The sequence below is a fragment of the Arachis hypogaea genome, chromosome 7 (genome assembly GCF_003086295.3).
Source record: "Arachis hypogaea cultivar Tifrunner chromosome 7, arahy.Tifrunner.gnm2.J5K5, whole genome shotgun sequence".
NCBI classification, from domain to species: domain Eukaryota; kingdom Viridiplantae; phylum Streptophyta; class Magnoliopsida; order Fabales; family Fabaceae; genus Arachis; species Arachis hypogaea.
The window spans coordinates 1,152,621-1,158,795 of NC_092042.1; positions in this window are offsets into that span (position 1 = coordinate 1,152,621).

Below are 6,175 nucleotides of genomic sequence, written 5' to 3' on the forward strand. Positions count from 1 at the left end.
ACGTTAAATTTGAAAAAAGTACGTGGCAGTGACGTGGTGGTTAAGATTGCAATTGAGATCCAACTTGGCATCTTCTAAAAAGGTTGTAATAATTGGCATATCTAGTTGACTAGTCCGTTTGATATTAATTGTAATTGAATGCATTACATAGGTAATAATATACATATATACTAGTCATTGCCAACCACAACCTGCGTGTATGTTACTGTGTTTTTTGCACTTGATGTAATCAAGTTGTTTATTATAATTATTATGAGAATGTATTATTGCGTGCTAATTGTAGTTTTATTCATTCATGCAAGCTAAGTAATTGTTATTTATTTGTGGAGAAATGTTAGTCAAGCTTTGCTTTAAACATTACAATCATATTAACAATTAACAATTATTGGTATGCCACATACGTGTGTAAGGGCTATAATCGAGATGGCATCAATTAATTAAATATTAAATATCTAATGTTTACTAAAATTATAGAAAGAACAAATTATACCCTAATGTTTACGTTATCAATATATATTCATATTGTGTAGTAATTATGTTACATATATAAAGGCATCCTAATTTCCATTATATCACATATACACAAAAATTAATTATTAATATAAAATATATATTAAAAATAAATTAAAAAATATATATTTAAATATAAATTTTTTAAATAATTTATTTATATATAAATATATTAATAAATAATTAATTTTAATCTATAAATAATATTTTTGTTTAGTGGGCCACTAGCGGCTCATTTGTCCCTAATCATTGCTGTGAGGCTGAAAATATAATTATAAAATGACAAAAACAATATGATATTGTTCATCATAGAGTGTATATATATCAATGACAATAATAATGAACGGTGGACACATGAGGGTAGGATGAAAAATCACGTTAGCTATGCCTATAAATAAATATAACATAAGTAATAAGAAGAATCTGTGGTGTTGCTTTGAGGAAAAGGACAAGCTGCAAATATTATTTAGGTAGACAATGATATTCTCACTTCTTAAGCACAATTTATTCATATACTATATATTAATTTTATTATCTAAAAATATTATATCTATTCTAAAGTTGAACAAATAAATAAATAAATTTTTTTATAATAATATACTTTTTTTATGAGAGTCAATACATATTTATTATTCAGTGATTGATTAATAACTAATTTTAACGTATACATAACATTATTATTTATTACTTTTCTACGCTAACTAAAGTGTTCTACACATAATAACATCTTTAGTATGTAGTTTAGTTCAAAAGACTCTGAGTGGAAGTGGGGAACAACGCCATCAATGCAGAGACTTTAATTACCTTCAATTAACTAAAAGCCCCTTAACATAAAGACACCTAAATCCTCACCGATTTAGTGCCTCTATCATAATTGGTAAAAAACAATATAATACTAATTAAATATTTGTTTTGGAACAAGAGAGAACTTTAATTTTTTTTGTTACCCATAGTATCTCTCAATCTAACAGATCGAAGACTAATCTATTGTAAATTTAAGTTCTATTTAAGAGTTTGTTGCTGGTCAATAGATTGCTGCATGCACAAGGGGATTCGAATCTCTGACACTTGTTTAAGCAGATGAGTAAGCTGACCACTCGACTAACCCTAAGTTGGTTAGAGAGAGCTTTTTTTTTGTTTCCCACGGTATCCTCTAGCCCAGCCCAGCAAGCCAAAGACTAATCCGACGCGGTATTGAGCTCCATTTAAGGGTTTGTCGCTGGCCAATGGATTGCTGCATGCATAAGGCGGGATTCGAACTCTCGACACTTGCTTAAGCGGACTAGTGAGCTAATCACTAGACCAACCCAACTTGGTTGGTTAGAGAAGGCTTTTTTTTTTTTTGTCGGTGGATTGAATAACCCCGATCCTAGGTACCTCGGTCACATTCACAATCTCTCATATATTGGGCTTTGACACATTTTTTCCCTTCAATTTTAAAACATTTGTATGATGCGTTTGTGGGCCCAATTTATTTTAGCCCAATTTAGCTTTTGAGTCCAAATAATTTGTTGGATAAAATCTGCAAACTCTTTGCAAAAACACAAACTACTCTATATTGTGCTCATTTACCAAAGACAAAAGTAGTTTAGTCCTTTTTGTCCAAAAGAAAAAGTAGTTTAGTCCCTTTGATAAAATATTCCCACTACAACCAACTTGGGTTAGTCACAAAAAAAAAAAACTTAGCTTGGTCGAGTGGTCAGCTCACTCGTCCGCTTAAACAAGTGTCGGAAGTTCGAACCCTGCCTTGTGCATGCAGCAATTCATTGGCCAGCGGCAGACCCTTAAATAGAGTTCAGAACTGCGACGGATTAGTCCTTAACCTATCGGGTTGGAGGATACCGTTTGGGTAAACAAAAAAATGATATATATTCCCACTACAAAAAACCAAAAAAAATTCCCACTGCAAATTAAGTTTGGAGTTTAGTGGTAAGTTCACTAGTCACTTTAAATAAGTGTCGGAGATTCAAATCCTGCCTTATACATGCAGTAACTCATTGACCAGCGACAATCTTTTAAATGGAGTTCAGGCCTGCAACAAATTTCGTAGGCTTAAAAAAATATGGTTAAGATTATTATGCTAGAAGTTCTACGATAACCATTTTCTCTATATGTCTGTGTTATTAACTTATTCTATAAATGAAATTTTTATTAAATATATATGTTTCTTGTTTTAGTGATTGAGTTTATTAAATATACACACACATTGTTTTATTGTAACAAACTCAACCACTTTACTATACATAACAGCTAGTAGTTAAAATTATTCATGTATGTGTTAATCCAATTTTGACAATAACGCACTAAAATAAATTTAATAACAAAAACACACTAAAAAAGCCTTACGATGAAGTGTAGGTTTAGTTAGGTTTAGTCTATAATTGATAGGGTTGTTAAAAGGATAAAAACAGAAAACAAGATTTTGGTTTTTCTTTTCCTATACACAACTTTTCTTATATAAGCGTACAAAAGGCAAAGCATTATTTTCATCCGGTGACAAAGAAACCAATAATCTTTTTCTTCTTCTTCTTAATTAATCTCTTGTTAATCAAAAGATGTGTTGCTGCATAGGGAGGGTGTGCATGCTATGCACGTGCCTGGCTATGATAATTATCATTATTATATGTCTTTTTGGATTTGGAGTGTTCCAAAATCAGCTTGACAAGTTCAAAGACGAACTTAGTATCTGTCTTGATTGTGGCGGAGGAAGGCCCTTCTTGCCTTATGCCCCACCACCAAGTTAATTGCTTTTGTCTATTATGTATAAACTTTAATTTGAGGTAATTATTACAGTTGTAAAATATTTTATATAGTTATTAATAGGGTTGATAATTTATATTCTATTTGCGGATATTTAATCTACACCAATCCGTTCGGATAGGGTTGTCTATTTTATCCGCTATAGATAGGATATAGTGCGGTGCGAGTTTGCCTGTGGGTAGGATAAGGTACGGATTCAGGATATACCCTATCTTACCATATCCGCAATTTTAATATATTATATAATATATATGTAAAAGTTATGTATATAACGAATAAAGTGAGTGTTAAATCTACAATCTTCTTCTTATAAAAACTACGACTAAGTTAGTTGATGATAATATTATTGGTAATTTTATGTTAGATTTCTTTAAGATTTTATTATTTTTAATTTTAATTTGAACTTAGTTTTTTATTTTTTATTTTATTAATATATATAAAATTTGTAATGGTTGAATTTTATATTTATTTAAAATTTTTTTATGTTTCTGCAGGTAAGATAAGATAGGGTATGATTTAGAATTTTAGGGTGCGAGTAGGATTAGGGTTGAAAAATTCTCAACTCAGAGGTAGAGTAGGATAGAATTTTAAAAAAATTTTTAACCCATAGATAGGGTTAGGATAAAGTCCAAACTTACCCTACCCATTGCCAACCCTAATTAATTACATTTATTCTATTAAATAATTATTCATATTATTGAAGTAAAATTTAATATTAGGTTTAGTTATTTTGTTTGTCTTTTAAGTTTCTGTAATTAGATTTATATATTTTTTTTAATTGATTTTTTATATTGTTTTTAATTTTGTAACATAAATCAGTTTTGTATAAAAAAACGTTAAAATTAACAAATTTTTTTTTAAAGTGTGTGAAAAAATATTTCGTTAATTCTAATATTTTTGTACTATTAAGGACCTAATTACAAAATTAAAAGCAATACAAGAATTTAATTAAAAAATATATATATATAAATCTAATTATAAATTTAATAAAATTAAAAAAATTAATAAAATAATTAAATTTAATTTTGTTGACAAAATATTATATAATTGGGTACGTATAATTAGCTTGTGCTGTGTATTTATATAACCATAAAATGTTCCATCATGATTTCTTATTTCAAATACTCGTAGAATATCAGTTAAAGATTAATTGAAAATAATGTACAACTATTACTTAAATTAATTGAAAAATGTGAATTGATACCTGCCTAGCCTAATTAATTAACTAGCCGCCTATGAATTACCTAGTTTGAACTTAAAAGAGTGAACACAACAATAATAATTGGTCACGAATTTAAACTAAATTTAGGAGAATTTTTTTTTTCGCCCACAGTATCTCTCAACTCAACGGTCGGGATTAATTCGTTGCGGATTTGATCTGAACTCCATTTAAAAGTTTGTCGTTGGCCAATGAATTGCGCATGTACAAGGAGAGATTCGAACCCCTGATACTTACTTAGGCGAAAGAATGAATTGATCACTCGACCAACCCAAATTTGTTACACTAAATTTAGGAGTTTATTGTTGCTGAATATCTGTCGTGGGATTCGAACTCCCAATCCTAAAGTTAAAAGTTATGTTGGGCTGGCTCCAAGTTTTTCTACATAGGCCCATGTTCTAAATGGGCTATGGTTATAATCATTACAAAAAAAATAAAATGATGAGTATAAAACTATAAATAAATGCAATTCTGTCCATAATACAATAAAATAAAATATAAAAAACAATGGGCCTTAAAAACACACAAACTTTCAAACCTGCTTCTGTCATAAATCGGAAGTTGTGCCAAAACCAAAAGAAAAAAAAAAGAAAAAAGAAAAAAGAGGAAAGTTGTGGGGGAGAGTGTGACTATGATTAGTTTAATGATTTGAAGAAAAAGCAAAGAACAGAGAAAGACAACAAAAAAAGCAAAGAGAGAGACGTTATTGTTAACGATGTGTGATTGAGTAACTGGAAACGTTTCATGGGGATGGAGTTATGGAATAAAACAAGCAATTAGTCAGCTTCACGATGGACCCAATCACCTAATTTTTAGGCGCCATAGAAGCTGCTTTGCTTAAGTTTGTAACTGAGTTAACTCAACCACTTCACCACACCTCCCTCCTTTAACGCAACACCTTCTTCGTGCCTATTTTTTCATAATAAAACAAAACCAATTTCACAATAATACGTTACAATAATAAAACCAATTATTATATTATTGTAAGCAATTTAGATTATTTATTTATTAAAATTTTTTTAATTTTATTATGATAATTTAATTATTATACTTATAAATATATAAAAATATTTCATAATTAATTTAGAAACTAAATTTTAACGTATATCTTTTTAATAAAACATACTTAAAAAAATAAATTAACACTAAACTTTTACTAATTAGATAAACTATTGAAATAGAGGGTATGGAAATAAGTATTTTAATTGATTGTAAAATAAAAGATTTTAAAAAGTCTAAACAAATTAATAAATCCTTTAATTTAAATTATAAATTTAAAAATATCACAAAATATTTTTTTCAAGTTTAAATTTCCTTTTCATTTTTTTTTAATGTGTAAAGGGAAATAGTTTTTGTTAAATGGATTAGATAGCTTTCCTTATAAGCGAATAAAAAGCGTCAAAACGTTTTCATCAAATTGTTGACACAGACACCACCTTTTTACTTCTTCTTCTTCTTCTTCTTAAATTCAGCATTCTTCTCACAATTTTTTCTCAATCAACCCACCCGAGAATTTTCTCAGATCCGAGATACCCAGAAGGAAAAGATTCAAACTTTGGTGATTTCAGAGATTGTTGGTGAGAGATGTGTTGTGGGGCGAGAATATGCATGCTGTGCACGTGCCTGGTTCTTGTGGTGATTGCCATTGGTTTTCTCTTTGGGTTCGGAGTTTTCAAGCATGGATTC